Genomic DNA, 22,537 nt, shown 5'->3' on the forward strand with positions numbered 1-22,537 from the left:
TGACAATTTAGGGAGGACCTACAGAGCTCTATTTTGAAATCAGAAGGAACCCTGTACTTGAACTAATCTTCAGGAATCAAAATTATTTCAAACTTAAAGATATTTATAATCTGATCCCACTTAATGTCTCCACAAGTATCTGTCCTTTGTAAAGCCTCTAGTTTGCTTTGCATCTTTTAACTTTTTTGTCTGGTAACTTCAGGGTCTTCCTATCATCTTGATAGTTGTAGTGCAAAGATACGAGAACATATGGATTAACTTGAAAAAAATCACAGTAAGCTAAGGGTTGGTTAAAGGATTTGAAAACTAAGCAGGAGAAAAATGGGCAGAAACTGAAACTATAGAAAAGTCATCCATTCTGCTCTGGTCTTCCTCACTTAACCTTTGTTCTCAATTGTTTAAAAAAAACCAACGGAAAAAAAAAACCCGCAGGGCCCAAATGGAGTCACTTCTACTAGGCCACATCACAAATAGGGGCTTAGTACGTAACATAATTGCAGTTACAGTTTCTAATGTTTGTTTTTTTCTGATTATGAATGTAATAAGTACTTGTAAAATATTTAGATAATACAGAAAGGAATGAAGACAGTGAAAACCAACACCTACTGATAACTTCTGTTAACATTTTACTACTATATGTATCATTTTTTTCTATATATATATATAAAGAAAAATCATACAATAGACATAATTTTTGTTTTAACTGACATTTTCAATAATATATAATTAACTTTTATCCATATAAATCTATATCATAAATTTTAATACCTATTAAGTATTCCCTATTGAAATTTTGAGGCTAATCTTCGTTGAAAAAGTGGGAATTCTGGGCCATCCATAAAGTTGAATCAAAGATGAGTAAAGAAAAGGAAGATAAAATAGTACAAGTGATTAGAGTGATTTAAAATATGTTGTTTGAATATGTTTAGTACTTGCTTCAGCAGCACATGCACTAAAATTGAATATATCTAATATGATTTCAAATTTATTTAAAATGATTTAACATCTTTAAAACTCCCATCCCCTTACCAATAACATTGTGCACCTCCAAGAGTATTTGACTTCACTCTGCCTTGAGAGGTGATATAACTAACCTAGGCTATCCAATCAGTACATTCCATCCCTTTGGACTCAGTGATTGAGTCGTGTTGGGCATTGGCTCTAAGGTAGTCTGATATAATGACTCTTAGGACTTTTGCTAAGAATACTGATCTACTCTTTCCTGTTGAACAAGAGGAAGATGCTGGCAGCCGTCCTGGGACCGTGAGAGGAGCCAGTCATAATGAGGCAGACACCAAGGAACGCACGACAGAGAAAGGAAGTAAATGTATCCTTAATAATGAATTGAGTTGGAGAATCAAGCCTCACCTGAAGCCAGTTAGCCTGTGGACTTCTTATTCATGTGAGCCAATCAATTTTCTTTCTTTTTTTTTGAATTTTTAATGAGTTTATTTAAGCAAACATGACAATTGCCAGGAAGCAAAATCTCAGTGGATTGAGAAAATGCTCCAGAGTATGGCAGTTTTGCAGCTTATTTTATACATTAGAATAAAAGGAGAAGATGTAAGGAGGGAGGGTTATAAGAAACCATTGGGGGTAGAATAAGGGGGCAGGAGAAAGCAAAGCAGGGAAATCTCTGGGATTGGATAAAAAGTAAAATGAAGAGACACATACTTCTTTTACATTGGTGGGTATAGGAGAGTTAATATTTAACATTTACAATACATAGAGATGGTATGCAGGGGAGCAAGATAACGGAGGGGTTCTGTGGTCTTGTGCTGGTGGTTTTGCCCTGAGAGTTCTGGAAAGGGAGATTACCCTCACATTTCAAAAGTATGTAATCTTAGATGCAAAAAAGACAATAGACAGGCTCTTTACAGTAAAGATTGACCTTTGTCAAGGAAACTCCAGACCTTGAACGTGACTACCCACCATGCCCACTTTTAGTTAGGAATTTTTATGTTCAGACCATTCTATGTTGTTACTTTCCATCTCTTAGTGTGTAAGGACTTGCCATGCAGGCCTATCCTGAGCTTGTCAGAGTTAGTATGTGGCCTCTTTTTTGTCCACAATTCCCCCTTTTGGTCATAAATCAACTCAAAGGATACATTGATGACCGCCCTCTTGGATGGATAATGTGGTCCCATGGTGCAAGGAAGGCTCTTTCCTAGGAAGTCTTAGTGTTGGTGTTTGCTTTGCTGAAATGGTGGACGATTGGGGATGGGACAAGACTGTAACCTTGGTTGGAAGTGAAAGCTGAATTTTTCTCAAAAAGGAAAGGCAGGTAAATAGGAGGCAGGCCCGTCTTATATGCCTTCATTAAAAAACAACAACTCTGGATCATTTTTAACCTTCAAACCATCATGATCTAAGTTTTGCTGTCTCACTTTTCTGTATTTTGCATCTAGCATAACATTTACTTATAGTTTGAGGGCACAACCATACACGTATTTGGTTTTCACAATCTGGCCATGAGATGGGTACCTTTTTACTGGTGTTGTTGTTGTTGTTGTTGTTATTATTATTTTAATATGTTCCATCTATTTCCCATTGGAAGCACTCAGGTGTCATTCATTATTAATCTGATTCCTGCTAGTTTTACAATAGGGAACTGAAACTTTAAGGTTTAATTGAGCCAATCAATTTTTTTAATTGTTTAAACAAGTTTGAGTTGGGTTTTCTGTTACTTGAAATCAAATGCATAGAAAAAAATTCTGGAAGAAAATGCCAGCAATAATTATCTTTGAGTAGTAAAAATTAACATGATTTTTGTTTTCTGTGTAGGAAAGTTCCCGCAATTTCTACCAAAAAATGTGTGTTCATTTTATCAGGAAAAGGTCTGAAATAAGTCTTAAAGTCTATATTTTGGCTATATAGATATGGTGAACAGTACCTAATAGTAAATATTTTTCTAAAACAAATTTAAAAGTCACTACTATGTATTTAACTAGGTAGGCATACAAAAATCCACAAAGTAAAACAATTCAGGAACATTGCAATAATGCAATATGTGAACTTGTACAAGGTAAGACCTTGTTTTTGTTAATCTTTGTATCCCTAGCACTTATAGTAGTATGTTCCCTGACATATGATAGGTGTCCGTAAGTGGTTTGTGAATGATTGAATAAAACATAATTGCCTACTGGCTATCCAGGATGTTAAAGTGTATTTCTATTCAATGGGAACTATTCGATACAACCAACTGTGGTATAACTCTTGTGTAGTACTCGATTTTTTATTTTTTCCTCAGATTGCTGACTTTGGAGTAAGAAGGTCTTTAGCTGATTCTAGTTAAAACATGGGTGGAACTTTTGAGTAAATAGCTAGCTCAGAAAAGGCTGTCACATCCTCAGCACAACAATTAAGCACAGACCTCAGAAGTATTCTTCCAGTACAGTACATTTTTCAGGAATTCCAGTCTCTTTCCCTCCTTGAAGGGGTAGGTGCTCTGTATTGATTTCCATAAGATCTTCAGTGCCTGGCACAGTAGGCACTTGATAAATATTTGTTGACCTACTAACTCTTGAAATGCTAGCTAAATAAGTTTGTAAAATTTCTATATTTAGAGAGTCACTTAAAATGGAAACACTTCTTTCATATTCTGCTTCTTTCAACCATCAATAAAAGTAACTGACAGAGAAGTAACAGAACACTAATCTCTATGTGGCAGGAGAGGAATCAGATAGTTTTTCATGACTGGCAATGGCTGAAACAGAAGAAATCATGGGGTAATCATCATTGGTTGTGACATAGACTATGATAAATATATCCAATAATTAATTCTACAAATATTTAAATGCCCCTAGAATTCCAAAAGTATTTAGACTTTCCTTTTATCCCCCCTTCTGTGGAGGCTTTCTTTCCCTAAACCATTCCAAAAAGTTGAAACAGGAAGAACTTAAGACTTCTTAACTACAATAGTGTTAGCCAGACCAAGTCAGCAAGAGGACTGGACACCAGGTTTGGAGATGGTTGTTCTTGGAGAATATAATTTTTAAAAATATAGATACCAGGGCCCCAGCCAGACTTACTAAATCAACATTACTAGGATTGAGTCCAAGTTCTGTATTTATTTTTTTTCCATATTCTGCAGCTAATTCTAACGCAAATTCCTAGTTAAGAGCTACTCTAGAGAACAAACTAGAAATTATACATCTGTTTCAAGGGTAGGCAGGAATATTTGCCTTACCGTAGATGAGAGCAGAAAATTTTTCTAGAGTCTCAGTGCTCTACGGGAGAAATATGTTCTCTTTATAGGAAAAAGGGCACACTGAGTCTGGTAACTTCCTTCCAAATCTATTTCAATAGCTGCTTTCCTATCAGGACGTTGTTTCTCATGTGAAAATCATTTATTTCTGGTTTCTCCTTTGTGAAGAAAAGCAGAACAAAACAAAACTTATCACTGTCTTCGTTTCTTGTATGTATACACCATGTCTTCACTATAGTGCCATTCTCAAATCCCACTCAGAAAGTTCACATTATGGGTAAAACTGGATGAAGTAATTTTCTGGCACATTCAATAACTAAGCCAATACATTTACTATATTGTGGGTTATGTAGCAAAATCCCAGTGCAGTCATTTCACCATTTCTTAAAGCTTCAGGTTTTGTTTTTTTAAAAAGAGTTTATTTTTCTTTTTAAGCTTTTATTTATTTTAAGTGTGTTTTTCCAGGACCCATCAGCTCCAAGTCAAGTAGTTGTTTCAATCTAGTTGTGGAGGGTGCAGCTCACAGTGGCCTATGTAGGGATGGAACCGCAACCTTGTTGTTAAGAGCACTGCGCTCTAACCAAATGAGCCACCTGGCCACCCCTTAAAACATCAGTTTTTGGGAAACAATCATTATTCCTTTTTTCTCAGAGATGTTATTTTCTAATATATGACTTTTTACTAATCTTTTACTTTATATGGTTTGTGCATTTGGTGTCTTTAAAAAAATTCTGTCCTGCATCAAAGTCATACTGATATTCATTTACATTTTTTTCTAAAAGTTAAATGAAATGTCTTTTAAAATTGTTATTCCTTGTATCATTTTTCAAATTTTCATGTGTTATTAGAGCCCCACTCTAGATTCAAAGTATAGAAAGTTCCTGCCCAACACAGAGAAGAATACTTCCGTAGCTCCTGCTACAGAGTCTAGATAAAAAAATCCTCAATGCAGAATAGAAGAGGAATGTACAAAGAGATAAAAATCTATGAAATGTGGTCAAAGAAGATAGCAGAGCAGTATCAATTAATGGAAATATAAATTATAGTCAATGTATATTTTCCCTAGAAATACTGAAATGGTGGGGCTTTAAGCCTTGAGAAGAGTGAGCAAATGTAGGACCTGTGGACTAATGGCTGGTAATCATGCTGTAGATATGCTTATCTCATGTTTGTCAAATGTCTAAGAAGGATATGCTAATCTTATGTTTGTCAAATGTCTAGCAGGAGCTTTAAGATGCCCTTGAGCAAAAGTCACTTTACAGATTCATGTCAGGTCTAATTAAAAAAACACCTCGAAGAAAGTAATTTTTTGATAAAATTCCTGGAAGATGTCCCACCTCTGAACCCCTGCTCTGGCCTCTCCCATGCCCACCTACTTCCTCGAGTCCTGGTTGTTGGATTTGGGGCTCCAGCTGCACTGCTTTATGAATGTCTGTTGTCTACTATCTCTTCCGCCTGCATCGAGGATTGTGTCAGATACACAGCGCGATTGACTTGGCTCACTTGTACACTCTGCTCTATCTAATCAGAATCATAGGGCTTCCAGTAGGATCCTTAAAACCATCTTAAGCTGATGAGAATAAGCTTCCGGCCATAACTTTCCAACTGTTACCTGATGGAGACAATTACTTGCACTTGCAAAGCCAAAGCTTTAGGATACTCTCCACATACTCAAATGGTCTGATTGATAATCATCTCAGCAAAGGTGGCATTTCTATTGTTATAGAATAATGTTTTCAAAGGTGTGACTTGTGTTAGGCTACCCTGGGCTAACTAGAACCACCCCTGATGGAAAGATCTGTTTTCCTCTCACTAAGGAAATCTGATCTTTGGGTGGGCCCAAGGGTGATTCTGGTCCTCCCCAGTAGCAGCTTTCCCTACCATCTACTCTAAGAAGGTTAATGCTGTCACTGTAACTTTGTCTTGGATAGGAGGGGCCTCTGGATATGAGGCAGAACTGACGGGTGGTTAGCTGCCTTGGCTGGCTCTTTCCTTCCTCACTACTTTGTGTTCTATTCCCCAGGTCTGCTGTCTCAGTACAAACGCAAGTCTGACATTCTTTCATTTCTGCCACTTCCAAATTCTCTCTGCCTTGGATAGACCAGAAATCTGAGACTTTGCCATAGGATCTCCCCAAATCCCCATCTCTCCTACAATCATTGCCTGTGGGCTCTCATCTGTGCTGTGTAATGCCCCCATTGGTTAACATTCTAAACAGAAGCAGGGTTTGTGCCTGAGGAGCTGTCAGGCCGCATAGATTTCATCTGTCACCAAGTTCCTGTAGCAGCTTAGGGCCCTGCTTAGCTTAGCTTCAAGAATTGTAGGTCTGGAGTTCTCTTCTATTTTCTTAACAGTCCCAGGTGAACTATTACCACTCTCAGTGTTCCCTCTCTGCTGGTAAACCTCAACTCCACCGATCCTAGAGTTAGTTTCTCTGTAAGCCCCCCAAGGTATTCCTGTCACTTCGAGTTTACAGCTCTGTCCTGGGCATACAGATTAGATCACCTAGGAGTGGCACAGTCACACTATGGGGGACATCCTGAGTAGTCCTCCCCAACCTATGCCAGGAATCAGCGTGTGCCCGTGACCCAGGTGAGGCTTAGCATGAGTGACCCTTCTGCCTCCCCCCAAATTCCCCAGTTCTAATAGAGAGGCACTCGCTGAGGATCCCTAGATGGAGTTCCACCGGAGAGGAACCTGGCCTTAAGCATAACCTTTTATATGTGCTTCACAACCACTGAACCTTTGGTCGGCCTTTTGGATCCTGCACTAGCTGGGACAACATGCATATTACGCGTGTTGTATTAGTTTTCCATTACTGCTGTAACACATGATCATATACTTAGTGGCTGAAAACAACACAGAGTTATTCTCTTACAGTTCTGGAGATTGGAAGTCCAAATTCTTCACTGGGCTAAAGTCAAGGGGTCGGCAGAGCTGGTTTCTTCTGGAGGCTCTAGGGAAGAGTCTGTTCTTGCCTTTCCGAGCTTCTAGAGGAGAGGTAACCTGCATTCTGTGGCTTGTGACTCCCTTCTACCTTATTCAGAACCAGCAATGTTATATCTTTCTGACCCTCCTTCTGTAGTCATATCACCCTCTGACCACAGTTTGGAAAATTTTTCCACTTTTAAAGAGTCATCTGATTTGATTGGTCCTACCATCTCAAGGCTCTTCACTCAATCACGCATTTGTTTTGTGTACTTTTTCCCCAGCCCCTGTTGTCATGTTCACAGGTTCTGTGGATTAGGACATGGATTTTGGAGGGCTGCTATTCAGCCTACCACACATATTTTCAGATGAACACCAACCAAACAGATTATTCACAAACTAAATTAATGCCATCTTGTAAAAGCATAATTGCCCCTCGTGTATTGTCTTCCCAACTAGATTATAAACCCCTAATTTTGGCCCTTAGCATTTAGTTTAGTGCCCTTCCCATAGTTGGTGCTCAACAAGTCTTCGTTTATAAGAATAAGGATGCTCAGTCTTGGGGGAGGGGGCACAAGTTCTCTCTCTGTGTGTCTTGGGGACGACGAAGGTTCATGGTAGCAGAAAAGATAATACAGACTGTGGTCAGTTGTCAGAGTTACCATTGGACAAGCTGGTCTGATTGGGCATGACGTCTGGTAGTGGAGCTAATGAACCAATATACTGAACTCAGCAAACTGATGGAGTAGAGGGGAAAGCTGAAGATTTGGTGGCTAAAGTGCGGAGAGAGAGTAATTGTACCCCTAAAGTCGACCTGAAGAGTAAGAACTAATGGAGGAGAGACTGCTCCATGATGGACCGCTTTTGTCCCACAAGCTGGACCCAGGACAGAACAAAGGTTGCTTTCTGCAACCCCCCCTTAGAGACTGTCTGATCATAAGTGAGGTTCATTCTGACAGACATGAGCACCCCTCCCTTGCCTTCTGCTAGGTGCTGGTTCCTGGAACAGATTGTTTTCCTGACCTGGTCAAGCATGTAATTTTTTTGTACCTGGTAGGTAGCATTCATGTACTCATATCCGTGACTATTCCCCACCTTTACCCTATATGATTCTTTAGCACCTGCCAAGCGATGGGGTGATGACCCATTTCATCTTGCAGCTGCCCAAGACATGCCTCATCTGTAAGCTTCCCTTCATACACTCTGTTAATTACCAGATAGGAGTGGCCAGCTTTGGTCTTTCCCTGCCTTCCGCTTATGGAGGTAGATTTCCCTGAGTCTGCCTGTACAGACCTCCACATTGGTCAAAACTTCTAGTCATAGGGAGCTGTTCTTCTCCAAGAAAGTAGTCTGCCATCCCCAGGCACAGTCATTTGTATTATCATCTGAGGAAAAAACCAGTCCCTACTACAGGAGCGGGGTCTCAGGCTGGGTGCATGGGGCCTGGGTCCCCTTCATCCAGGCACCTGGGGTTGGACTGCCACGTCAAGGTGTGCATGCAGTTTTGTTATTTCTCCTCCCTCAACCATGCTTTTCTTTATTTGCTTTTAGTGATGTTGAAGTCTATAAGTATTTCTAGTAATACAAAGAATCAGGATTCTCTGATCTCCAAGGAATGTTTCATATTAACTGCTGTTTGAGGTCAATAGGAATGAAATGATTGAAAATAGTGGAATGGCCAGACAGAGCAAGCCATGACATCTTCTTTCTTCTTTTCCCCGTAGATCACATTTTCTTTTCCCCCTTCTGATTATAATAACAGACAATGTGCACATACTTTAAAAATTGCAAGCAGTACCAAAATGTGTATAGTAGAAAACAAGTACCTAATAATGCAAACAGAAATAATCTCAGTTAATATATGCAGAAACATACCAGGTTGGAAAATTAAGTTTGTGAACTCATCCTAGAAAAAGTGCTACATGCCTTATTGCTGAATATAACTACAGTCACCTTTGAAGTATTCTCCTTGGGAAGCTATGCACTGATGCCAGTGCCTAGTCCACCCTTCAAAGCAATTTTGGGACTCTTTTTCTGGAATGGCCATCATAGCTGTTGTCATAGTACCCTTGATGTCCTGAATATCATCAAAATGTCTTCCTTTCAACATTCCCTTTATCTTTGGGTAAAGAAAGAAGTCATTGGGCGCCAGATCAGGTGAGTAGGGAGGGTGTTCCAATACAGTGATTTGTTTACTGGTTAAAAACTCCCTCACAGACAGTGCCTTGTGAGCTGGTGCATTGTCGTGATGCAAGAGCCACGAATTGTTGGCGAAAAGTTCAGGTCTTTTTCGTCTTTTTCACGCAGCCTTTTCAGCACTTCCAACTAGTAAACTTGGTTAACTGTCCAGTTGGTACAAATTCATAATGAATAATCCCTCTGATATCAAAAAAGTTTAGCAACATTGTTGCAACAAGTTCTCAAACTTAATTGGCAGACCTCATATGTCTTTTGAGTGGAGACTTTAATCTATTTACATTTAAGGTAATTATTGATAGGTATGTAGTTATTGCCATTTTATCATATTTTTGATCTCTTCTTCTTCTCCTCCTCCTCCTCCCCTTCCTTCTCCTCCTCTTCCTCCTTCTCCTTCTCCTTGTCCTTCTTCGTCTCCCTTTAACATTTCTTGTAATACTGGTTTGGTGATGATGAACTCCTTTAGCTTTTTCTTGTCTGGGAAGCTGTTTACCTGTCCTTTGATTCTAAATGATAGCCTTGCTCAGTAATCTTTGTTATGGGTACTTGATTTTCATTACTTTGAATATTTTGTGCCAGTCTCATGTCCGGCAAAGTTTCTGTTGAGAAATCAGCCAACAGAACTTGTAGGTAACTAACTGCTTTTCTCTTGCTGTTTTTAAGATTCTCTCATTGTCTTTAACCTTTGGCATTTTAATTATGCCATGTCTTGCTGTGGGTCTTTTTGGGTTCATCTTGTTTGAGACTCACTGTGTTTCCTAGACTTGTATGTCTATTTCATTTGCCAGGTTAGGGAAATTTTCTGTCATTATTTCTTCAAATAGTTTTCCAATTCCTTGCTTGCTCTCTCTTCTCTTTCTGGTGCCTCTGTGATGTGAATGTTGGTATGCTTGATGTCCCAGAAGTCTCTTAAACTCCCTCATTTTTAAAATTCTTTTTTCTTTTTGCTGTTCTGTTTGGGTGTTTTCTGCTAACTTATCTTCTAAATTGCTGGTTTGATAATCTGCGTCATCTAATCTGCTGTTGATTCCCTCTAATGTAGTCTTCATTTTAGTTATTGTTATTCTTCATTTCTGACTGGTTCTTTTTCATGTTTTCTATCTCCATTTTTATGTTTCCTATCTCTTTGTTGCAGTTCTCACTGAGATCATTGAGAATCCTTATAACCAATATTTGGAACTCTGTATCTGGTAGATTGCTTGTCTCCATTTTGTTTAGTTCTTTTTCTGGAGTTTTGTTCTGTTCTTTCACTTGGGATATGGTTCTTTCACTCCTCATTTTGGCTGGCTCCCTGTGTTTGTTTCTATATATCAGGTTGGCCTGCTATGTCTCCTGATCTTGGTAGAGTGACTTTATGTTGTCTTGTGGGGCTCAGTGGCACAGTCTCCTGGTCACCTGAGCTGCGGTAGGTGTGTTCCTTGTGTGGGTTGTGTGTGCCCTCTTGTTTTAATTGAACCTTAATTGCTGTTGGTATGTCAATGGGAGGGACTGACCCTCAGGCAGATTGGCTGTGAGGAATGGCTGTGAATACAGAGGAGGAGATGTGTGGGGGCTTACCCCAGTCCCCAAAGCAGGATTTGCTTTAATGGGCTCTGGTGCCCAGGTGAATCCTTGCTAGGCCTCTTTCTTCAAGCATTTCTCATCTGTTCCCCTGGTTTACTCTATTATTTCATTGAGACTCCCAGAAGTTATAAGTCAGTAGACTACATGTTCTGTTGAGAGAATGTCCCTTAGCCAAAAATATGAAAATATAAATAACTGGAATGGCTTGATCAGTCCTACCCTTTCTAATAAGAGTTTCCCAATCTGTCATCTAGTCACCCAGCCCCTCTTCTTTTTGGTTTCTTAATCTGACCCCTCTTCCATTTTAAGATATAACCCAAAAGTTCTCACTAGTTTATCCTATTTTCACAGATGTTTATTTTTTTCTTTTCATCATACGGTTTTGCACACTGTTTTATAGATTCTGGTTGTAGCTTTTGTGGTGAACACTTTATATGCTTTAAGTACTTGTTGCTTCACATCTTTTGTTATGAGAGTGATATCATCTCTTGGACTATGATTCAGCTGAGACTTCAAATAAATGTCTCTTTCATCTTTAACCTTTCAATTCTCTTATGTTTACGTGTATTTCTTTGTGAGTGGACTCAAACTCCTTACTTCCAATATTTTTTTAAAAAATTTTTTTATTGGGGAACAGTGTGTTTTACCAGTGTGTTTCCCATCAGCTCCATGTGAAGTCGTTGTTTTCAATCTAGTTGTGGGGGCTTAGCTCCAAGTCATTGTGGTTTTTTTTTTTTCAATCTAGTTGTGGAGTGTGCAGCTCACTGGCCCATGTAGGAATCGAACTGGCAATCTTGGTGTTACGAGCACTGCGCTCTAAACCACCGAGCCAACTGGCCGCCCCTCCAATATTTAAAAAAATTTTCCCTTAGGCTTTTATTCAGTGTGGGAATTCCAGGCATATCAATATTAATTCTAACATATTTATTCTCTCTCTTCAGTGACTCTTCTCCTTACTGCTGTCTTGTGCCTTATCACTTCATGCCTAGTTTTTCATCTGGTCTGACTCCTTTCATTGTCTCCCATTCCGTATTATTTTTCTATGACAGTGGAATACTTTTAATCTCAAGTAACAAAAAATCTCAAAACAGATTTAAGCAATGAGTGATTTGTTGGTTAATAGAACTAAAAAGTCCAAGGTGGGATAGGCTTCAGGGTTGGTTTGATTGAATTGTTCAACAATGTCATAAAAAATCTGGTTTCTTTACATTTCTCTGCTCTGCCTACAGTCTTGTCAGCATCTTTCCAAACCTGGCTTCTCTCGGAGTGGCAAAACAAATTCAGAAATCCAAGTTTCATAATTATATATCACCCTGCCCAGAAAGAAAGAGAATGTCCCTTTTGGTAGCTCTTCCAGAGAAGTGAAAAGGCTTCTTTCCTGTGTAGAAGCCCAAATACTACAAAAGGTACATTGTATGTCACTTGCCACAATTAGTCTAGATGCCCTTCCTGAACCAACCAAGAAATGGCGTGCACTACGTGCCTTAGGTGTGGGTTACGTGAACCAATCATTGTAGAAATAGAAATGTGATGATCTGATGAATTTAGACCAACCTGAGTTCACTCCTAGAGCTAGGACCTCAATCAGCTTTTCCCTAAATGTGTAAGAGAAGTCACGGTCTGACTGAAAGTCTGGAAACTGAGAAAGAGAATGGGGGAGATGGATGCTACATAACTAAGAAATGCCCCTACCCTTGTATGTGGTTACTTAAAAAATTAACAAACCACCATTTTTATTTTACTCTGCTTTTCTAGCCCAAGGACCAAGTTTGATCTGCCTCCTGTTTTTATAAATAAAGTTTTATTGGAACACAGCCACACTTACTTAAAAACTATTGTCTATGGCTGCTTTCACAACACAATGGAATAGTTGAGAGGTTGTAACAGAGACCATATGATCTGCAAAACCTGAAGTATTTGTTACTTGGCCCTTTCAGAAAAAGTTTGCTGACCTCTAGCCTAGAAAATTAAATCTAAACTCATCCTGGACTTCAAAGCCCTCTATCATCTATCCTCACCTTACTGATCTAATTTAGTTGGCATTATTCACTGTATACAAGCTCTCTAATCCAATCAGATTAGTTTATTCACCTACCCCGGACAGTGCACATTCATTCTCCAGTTTTCTCTTTTGTTCATGCCTTATCCAAACCTGAATGCCGTCCTTCAGCCTTATGTATTGTTAAGGGCCCATCTATTTTGTTTTCGTTTGGAGAGGAGGTAGCAAAGTTATGCTCGGAGACTGATTTTGTCTTTGCCAGCAGTTTGTTTAGCACAAGTTCTCTATGGGAATTATGATTTCACAAGTCAATAGCATACAGGGTAATATCTCTTAATAACATAAATAAAGAAATAACATACTTCAATCAAATAACAGATTAATCACACTATTGTTCCAGGCAAGGGGAGATAAAAAGAATAAAGTCCAAATTTTAATAGAGGTGTATCTTTTTATATGAATTTGGTTTCTTGGGACAGCCAGCTTTTCCATCTGAGAGCTAGTGTTCAGCTGCCAGTGCAAAGGTAAAAGTCTGCTGTTGCCAGAGCACATTGCTCGGGGCCGAAGATGCTGGTGTTGGCAGGCAGGCTACCTTCCTTCATCGGGCCTCTGCCAGGCTCTCACCACTGCTGATTAGAGAGTAGTCTAATGTCCCAAGCGTCTTTGGAGAGTTTTCTAGGTTAGCAAAGAGTCACCTTGCCCAAACTGAAACTCTCAATAGACCTCAAAGACGTGCAATAGTTATAGTCTAAATGTCCTCTTGTCGTAACTGCTTTTCCACATGTTCTTGCTGATAACCCTCCAATGGGGTCCCTCAGCAGCTGGGCTGCTGACGTGCTTTATCGACCACAACAGATGAGATGGTGACATCCCGATACAACTTCATTGTTCTATCAAAACAATTTCTGAAAACAACTTTTTTTTATCTTTGTCATAAATAAGTGGATTAAAACAATTTCACTTAAGTCATAAACAAATGGACTTGAACTCATATTAAATCAATACACAATTTAATATGATTTTAAATCATTCGCACTCCAATCAATCCTAAGGGCCTAATGCCCTGTACAAATATAAGTTCACAAAAATATCAGTCCACTCTGTGATTCTATATCATTCAATCATATTTTGTGCATATTTTTCTTTTTCTTCTTATCCATCAGTATTTCCTTTATTCACATATACTTTTTTTTTTAGTTTCAGGTATGCAAAACAATGTAATAGCTAGACATTTATCATTTATATCCCTCACACAGTGATAACCCCACTTCCCCCATCTACTACCCCTCTGATATCGCATACAGCTGTTACATTTCCACTGTCTCTATTCCTAATGCTGTACTCCACTTCTTGTAAATATATATATATATATATATATATATATATATATATATATATATATATGAACTTGTAGTTGACATTCATTATTGTTCAGCTTCAGCTTCAGGTGTACAGCTCAGTGATCAGGCATCTACATCATCCCTGAGGTGGTCTCCCTAACGAGACCAGTGTCCATCGGATACCCTACAAAATCTATATTATTGATTACATTCCCCAAATTGACTTTCATATCCCTGTGGCAATCTTGTGGTTACTGATTGTGCTTTCTAATCCCCTCAACTTTCCCCTTACCATGTTTTTCTTTTGACACACATTCTTTTACACCGTAGTTTAATGACCAGTTTAAGCAACTATATTCCTAATATCAGTATAAGCATAGTAAAGAACTCTTTTACATGATGCCATATCCAATCACTAAAAGACCAAAAATTAAGTTTCTTAAACCACTCAGTTAAGTTTCTTTGACAATTGCATTTCCATGTAAAAGCCAGTTTTACCACAGGGTACAAGCTTGCATAGCACTATCAAGCAGGTACTCAAAAGCCATACATCAGAATTTAAGGCTGTCATTATTTTGGGAAATGCATGTTTCTGTTCTCTTTTCACTTCCTCCAGTTATTTTGACTTTAATAGTCTCAACTTTCAGATGTTCTATTACTTATGTGTTCTAATATATGATTTACATTTATTAGATTAATTTTAGGAGGTATAATGTGGAATATTTCTCTGGTTATTGTAATGGTTCCTTTATCTTCTATTGACTTTGAATAATATCTTTTTCCTTCTATTGTCACTTTCATTATCTGTTCTATTTTTACACAACCCATCATGTTGTGTTCTTTATTTTTCCCTTGGCTCCAATAGGTTAGGGTAGGGTTTGGATTAGAGCATACTATCATGGTCCAATTTCCCATTATATGAGGTGTGATTATATACGTGAATGCTGCTGCTGCCGAGTGCCATCCAACAGAAAGGCACGGGTCTTCAATAGAGGAAGCGATGATTCGAACCTTAGTGTGTGACAAGTTTCAACTTGTTCGGTGCAGTCAGTCGGGTGTGAGCTACAGTTAAGGGAAGGTGTGTTTTAAAGTGTGCCATAAATCATACTCCATCATGACAGCATTCTGTGTCACACATCGCTTCTGTTATACAGCAATTTTTCGTCAAATAAAAATGTTACAGTGTGTCCTCATCCACCTTATTGACAGGATCTGGCACTGTTCAACTTCTGGGTCTTCTCCAAAGTCAAAATGATTCAGGACATCGAGGCAGCCACAACAGCGCAACTAAAGACACTCAGGAAAGAGGACTTCCAGAACTGCTTCAGAAAGTGGCATGAATGATGGGATAAGTGTGTTCAAAGTGAGGTGGAGTATTTTGAGGGAAATTAATGGCAATGTGTCTTTTATTGTAATAAATTTTATTTAAACATTCACTGTATTGTTTGATTATACCTCATACTTTATTCTGATTTTCCTTAGAGATTGTTCAATTATCAATTTCATGGCTGTCAGTTCAGCATATTGTGCTGATTCTCTCGAGCCTGATTCTATCGAGTTAGACCTTCATTAGTCCTCAAGGCCACAACCTGTCAGCACATTTTTAATTGTGTCACAGAGGCTGATACATCTATAAAATGCATTACTGAGTGCTGTGGACCAGGGTGGTCCCCATTGCCCAACTGTTTAAGCTTGGGAAAACAAACCCCTTGGAAATTCCAGTGAGTCCACTATTGGCATCGCTGAGATTTCCTCAGTTAATGCAGAGGGTCAACTATCCATCCATATGTACTGCTCAGAAGTATACCATTTCCATGTTAGGGCTTTATGGTCAAGGGTAGTTCCCCTCTATTTGTCATGGGTCTGTTTTCCCACTCCAGAATAGGCTGTTGGTGTTTAAGTATAATTTTAAGTTTGAATTTATTTTCTGTTAGTGGTTCTGTATTTTGTAGGGCCTCATAGAGTTGTCCAGGTGAGCCTTTCAATTGGTTGGTATGTTCTCAGACCATGGGAACTTCTTAGTCTAAAACACAATTGGGTAAAATTTGGGGTCCTGTCATTTTAGTCCACAGTGACCATATTGCAAATCCTTATAAGTATAGAGGCTCTCTAGTTTATATGTAAAGTCCACATTAGCTGGTGTCAGCGTGTTAAGAGTTCTGATAGCATTTTTCAAATACGTAAAGGCCACATCTGAGTCTTTGTCTATTTAAATTTCCTACTCTTTCTAGTTATTTCATAGATGGGCTTTAAAATTATCCCCATATGTGGTAAGTGCGGTTTCCAATACCCAATATCCAAACAATCCTATCAGTTTCTGAGCTGCTTCATTAATGGTAGAAGTTGGTATGTATTTTATCTTGTTTATGAACGGGTCTGATATTTTCCTACCTTCAGAGGACCAAATTATACCTAGAAATTTTATTGTAGTTTGAAGTCCTTGGACTTTAGCTGGATTGATTGTCCATCTTCCGAGTGTAAGGAATTCAATGAAGTCTATTTTGACCCCAGTTTGTTCTTCCCAGTTATCATCATAAATAAGGATGTTATCAACACAAGAAATAATGGTCTGCTTGTGTGTGTTCCTGAAAGGCCTGGATGTCTTGTGTTAGAAGGTTGTAGGCTATCACTGGGCTGTTAAGATAGCCTTGTGGTAACCTAGTAAACTGATATTGTCTACCTGCCCATGTGAATGCATGGGCTGTCTCTTCTCATCAATAGGGATAGCAAAGAACATGTCAGATAAAGTCTATCACTGTCTTATAAGTTCCGGATCCAATGGTGATATTGTTTATTTTAGTGCCTATATCTGGGAGTATTCCCTCGATTTGGGGAGAATTTCCTATAATGTGCTATAAATCCATATGATCCATCTGGCTTTTTAACAAGCCAGATTGGGTGATTATGTGGTGAAATAACAGGCACAATAATTTGTTCTTTTAGGAGTTTCTGAATTTTTTCCTTAATCTGAATATGTCCTCCATTAAAATTGTATTGGGATATAGTTATTTTAGGTGGGATAGGCAATTTAATTGCAATCCATTTTGCCATAGCCAAATTAGTTTTAGGAATTGTTACATCTTTCTTCATTATATGATTTCCTGTTCATCCATTCTAAGAATGTTTTCTAAATTGGGGCCTATAAAGCATTTAGCCTTAAGGGATGGTCTATATCAATTGTTAGGAATCTACTGTGTTTCTCCGAAAATAAGACCTAGCTGGACAATCAGCTCTAATGCGTCTTTTGGAGCAAAAATTAATATGAGACTTGGTCTTATTTTACTATAAGACCGGGTTTTATAATAATAATATAATATAATATAATATAATATAATATAATATAATATAATACAATACAATACAATACAATATAATACCGAGTCATATTAATTTTTGCTTCAAAAGACACAGTAGAGCTGATTGTCTGGCTAGGTCTTATTTTTGGGGAAACACGGCATGTACCTCTGTGTTTGGGGTTAATTTTCTTCCTAATATTTTGATTAGTCCTGTCTTATTTTTAATGTTTTCTAAATTAGTAGGCTATCCTTGTATCATTGTTACTTGGGACCCTATATCTAACAACATAGTAATATACATAGTGTTTTTATTTATAAAAGGGTTTTCTATTGAAATGGCCACTGTAACATGTAGGCCACTGTAACATGTAACATCCAGCTTGGGCCAGGAGATTGCTGAGTCCCTGAGAGGACTCATCAGATTTTCTCTCCTTTGTTTATCAGTGGCTTGTCAATTAATGGGATTAGGTTTTATAAAGGGGTTATTACTTACAATAAATGGATTATTAACTCTATTTTTTGTAGGTGCATTTCCTTTAAAAGGTTGATTGTTTCCATGTCTCTGCCACTGTAAATGGTTTCTGGGGTTTCTATTTAGGTTTTTGTTTTTTTAATTTGGATTAAAGGGTAGTGGTCTAAATTGTTTAGGTGGCCAAAATGGCCTTGTAAAATTTAGGTCTCTATGGTCTGTGTTGATTTGGTTTGTTTACATTAGGTATAGCCTGTTTTGTCTATATACATTAGTGTTAAAGCTATAGCTTTTACCTTGACTTAGCTTCTCAGCTGTTTTGGTCAAGTCAGTGAGCTCTCCTGTGTTGCCGGTGCCTGCAAATACTGTAAATAGTGCTGCTATGGCCTGTGGGGGTACATCTTTTAAGATGACCTTGTAAATTTGTTCTGTTGCTTCGACATACAGTAGTGAGGTTGTCTGTCTCCTATAACAGGTCAGACTCAGTAATCCTAATTTCACTATTATATTAGTAGCTTCCCCGGCTGTTTGCCATGGAGATGTTTTAAGGGATAATGTATTAGGTATTATCTTAATCTCCAGGATGCTGCTACCCAGTCAAACAAAGATCTTTGTAAATTAATATTATATTTTCCAAATTCTCTAAGGTATTGATTAAATTTAGCATCAGTGGTAATGGGTCTGAGTTGCACGATCATATCACATATATGTATCTTACCTGTCCAATTAAATGAAAAACTTCTGGATATTAGAGTCTTGGTAATATAATATTTTTGTATCCCTTATAGAATTTTAAGCAATGCTGGACCAAGAGCAGCTTACCTAAGACGTACTGGTCCTGTCAAACTGTACTTCACACACCTCCAGAATTAGTTCACTTCTCTACACCCGCACCATACCACCCGAATCTGAGCTCCACCCACTCCCATCTAGCCTACTGTGTTAGTCTCCCACATGCCTTTTCGAGCCCCCTGAATTCTCCCCCCACCCACACAGAGCAATGTTAATCCCCTACTTAAAATCTTCCACTTCCATGCTGTAGATTAGAAGTTATGATCTGTCTCTGCCTAAGTCTCCCCATTCATCCCATTTCACTTGTCAGTGGTCACTCAGTTCTGTGTTCTCTCAGTTCCCTCTGCTTGGAACCTTCTTCCCTCAAGTCACAAATGTCTGGCTCCTTCTCATAAGTCAGATTTCAGCTCTCTCTTCCTTGCCTGACCATCCTGTCTCCACCGGCTGCGCACTTTCTGGATGCCACTCTAGATAAATCATCCCGTTTCACTTTCTTAATAGCACTGAACTCAACAGAATATTTCTTGTTTACTTGTCTGTTTCTCTTCTAAATGCGAGCTCTGTGAGCTTACCTAATTTGTTCACTGCTATATGTGTATTTCCAGTCCTAGAATAATGCCCAGTGCATAAGAGGTATGTAATAGCTCTTTGGGGAATAAATAAACAAAAACAGTCATAGATTTATTTTATTTTGAAATAGAAAAAGAGAATTTTTATTCACTCAAAAAAAAATGCAGTTACTAAGCACCCACTTTCATGGAATTACCACTTAGGATTTTGCACAAGGAAACAGTTCTAAGAAGTTTTCTTAGTTTCCTAGGGCTGTCATAACAAATTACCACAAACTGAATGGCTTAAAGCAACAGGAATTTATTCTCTCTGCATTCAGGAGGCCACAAGTCCAAAATCAAGTGTGGGCAGGTCGACTCCTGGAAGCTCCGGCGGAGAACCCGCCCCACACCCCTCTCCCAGCTGTGGCAGGGGCCAGCGATCCGTGGTATCCTGCGACTTGGAGACGCATGACTCCAATCTCTGCCTTCATCTTCACATCACCGTCTTCTTCGTGTGTCTCTGCCTGTCCTCTTCTGTCTCTTGTAAGGACGCTCTCACTGCATTTATGGCCCACCCTAAACCAGGAAGATCTCATCGTGATCCTTAACTAAGTACATCTCCAGTGACTATTTCCAAATAAAGTCTCATTCTGAGGTTCTGAGTGGACATTGTTTTTTGGGGGATGCTATTCAACTCATTGCAGGGGTTTACAACACAACATAGAAACTAACAATCGACTCTTAATATAGTGTAGTGACATGGGTTGTTTTTTCAGTGGCTGGCAACCATTGTCCCTCCCCAGGAGCACCCGAATTTCCTCTCCAATTGTGGGCAGTCGTGGTGAGGATGGGAACCAATACTCCTACCTTGCCATACCGAGGAGCCACATGTGACCCAAAGGAAGACAACTGGATCCTGGGATATTTTATCTTTTCAAATTTATATTTCCTTGTATTTTGGCAACCTTTCAAGCTACAGCTTTTACTCCATGCTGAATTTCCCATGATTTTAGCCCTGGAAATCTGTGAAAGCACAGAACACATTAAACAATCTGGACTCATGGAACTTTTCATCTTGAGCAGAGACACACAGGACGGGAAATAAAGGGAGTGTGTGACCCTGGAGCAGTAGCACCTCAATATAAGTTGTCTGTGCTTCTGGACTCTAGGAACTGTTCCTGTTCCTGTTTTGAGACCAGGCCTGGCCTCTGGCCTCTCATCTATCCCGTGAGTTTCTGGCTAGCAGTCTGCTCAAGTCTCTTTTTGTTCAAGTTAGCAAGAATCCATTGCTATCATAATCAAAGAAACTCAACGATTACTCTGAGATCCAAGATTTTTTCAATGCTGGTGCAGTTTTGCATATTTAGTTCTGAGTTCTGACATGCTGAGTTTACTACTACTTGAGATATTACCTTCAAAATGTCAATTTCATCTAAAACCTACAAATTAGTGCAATTACGAGACAGCATATTAGCATTATTATCAATTTATTTATAACCCATCTTGTTCCCAAAGGATTTCATTGTGTTTAATAGTCTTTCAAAGGTACAGAAAGAAAAAATACATCTAAAGTATGAAATGAAAATAAAACAAAGGGAGAATAAAGGTATAAAAGTGAGACAGCCACAAGGGAACCTAATCCATAAAATGGTAACGTGAAGGCCTAGACAGTAGGTAGAAGAAAGATGCAATAGCAGGCTACTGTTGTTGCCATGGTATTTGGCAACAATATTTTCTACTTGAAATAGTACCTTCTCAACCTGCATTTCTGTTAAAAGAGCTTGCAATTTCTCTACACTAAAGTGGGACCATGAGACAATTAATCAACCTGCTAAATAGGAACTGCCTAACCAAATAACAGAAAAGACAACATATTTGCTTGAAGTCATTATGTTATCACTTGGCTAAAAAACTCTTAAGACATCTGCTTTAAATTTCTTTTCTTTTTGTTAATATTACTAACAAAAAACCCCCCACTTTAAGCTGTAGTGCTTTATTTTTAAATTAATGATAACCTATTTTGCTTTACACAATAGATGAACCTTGGAAAACTAATTTTATAATCTAGTTTTATAAATTGAAATACTTTAAATAGAATAGAGGAACTGAATATTTATATAGCCAATCCTTTTGCAAATCAAACATTACTTTCTTATTTGTTATTTTAGTGATGTGGGGTTTTCACATATTATAGAAATGCTGGTTCCCCTCTTGCAGTTATTAAAAAGGAATTGAAGCCCAAATTTTAAATGCAAACACTGCATAAAGATATTGCTCATACATAATAATATAGAAAACACAGTCATAAGTTACTGATCTTCATTACTGTAATGAAGGTATTTTTCTGTTTTAATATTTATTGACATTTCTTTTTACCAAACCTTTTCCAAAAAGGATTTGAGGCACCTATTGAATACATCACAAGTGCCACCTAGAGCTTTCTTTGAAAATAACATATTTTTTTTTTATCTTCAGAAAAAACAAACAAAAAATCGTATAGAAAGCCCATACTCCCAGGGCAAAGCCTGTTTAAATAACTCTCCTTCCTAAAAAAAAGAGTCTGTTTTCAGTCAAAAAGGATTTGAAAGAAGAATTTGAACGCAAATTTACTTGACTGTGGGCAGATGTCCCAATACTGCTTAGTTTTAATTCTATGTAGATATAAAATTATGTAAAAGATGTTAAAGAAAAATGAAAGCATTTCACTAATGAAATAACAGCAATATTTTCAAAAAATATTTTCTTCTAACTCCCAATGGAAACTGATAACTCACCAAAGCTCTAATTCCATTGTCATTTATTTATGCCCAAGACACTGCTCTTCCGATTTTATCTTTAAGGCATTGACACTGTCATCACCATCGTCATCACCACTGTCACCACCACCTACAGTCACCATCAGAGCACCAGCTGAATACCTGTTGGTGGTGTAGGAGTTAGTACTGGGGTCAAGGAAACAAACACAGGCTTTAGTCTCCACCATCAAGGAGATTAATAACCTGGAGAGAGAAAAAGGAAAAGATGAAAGAGAAGAAGGAGGGGGACGAAGAAGAGGAGGAGGGAAAATATGTATGTCATAACACAGCAATACTAGGTAAAGAACCATCACCATTTCCCCAGTTCCCAGACCAGAAAACCTTGGAGCCATCCTCACCGCTTTGTTCGGTCCTGGTACCCAAGTCCTGCAGCCCTCTTT

Source organism: Rhinolophus hipposideros (genome assembly GCF_964194185.1).
Source record: "Rhinolophus hipposideros genome assembly, chromosome: 6".
Lineage (NCBI taxonomy): Eukaryota > Metazoa > Chordata > Mammalia > Chiroptera > Rhinolophidae > Rhinolophus > Rhinolophus hipposideros.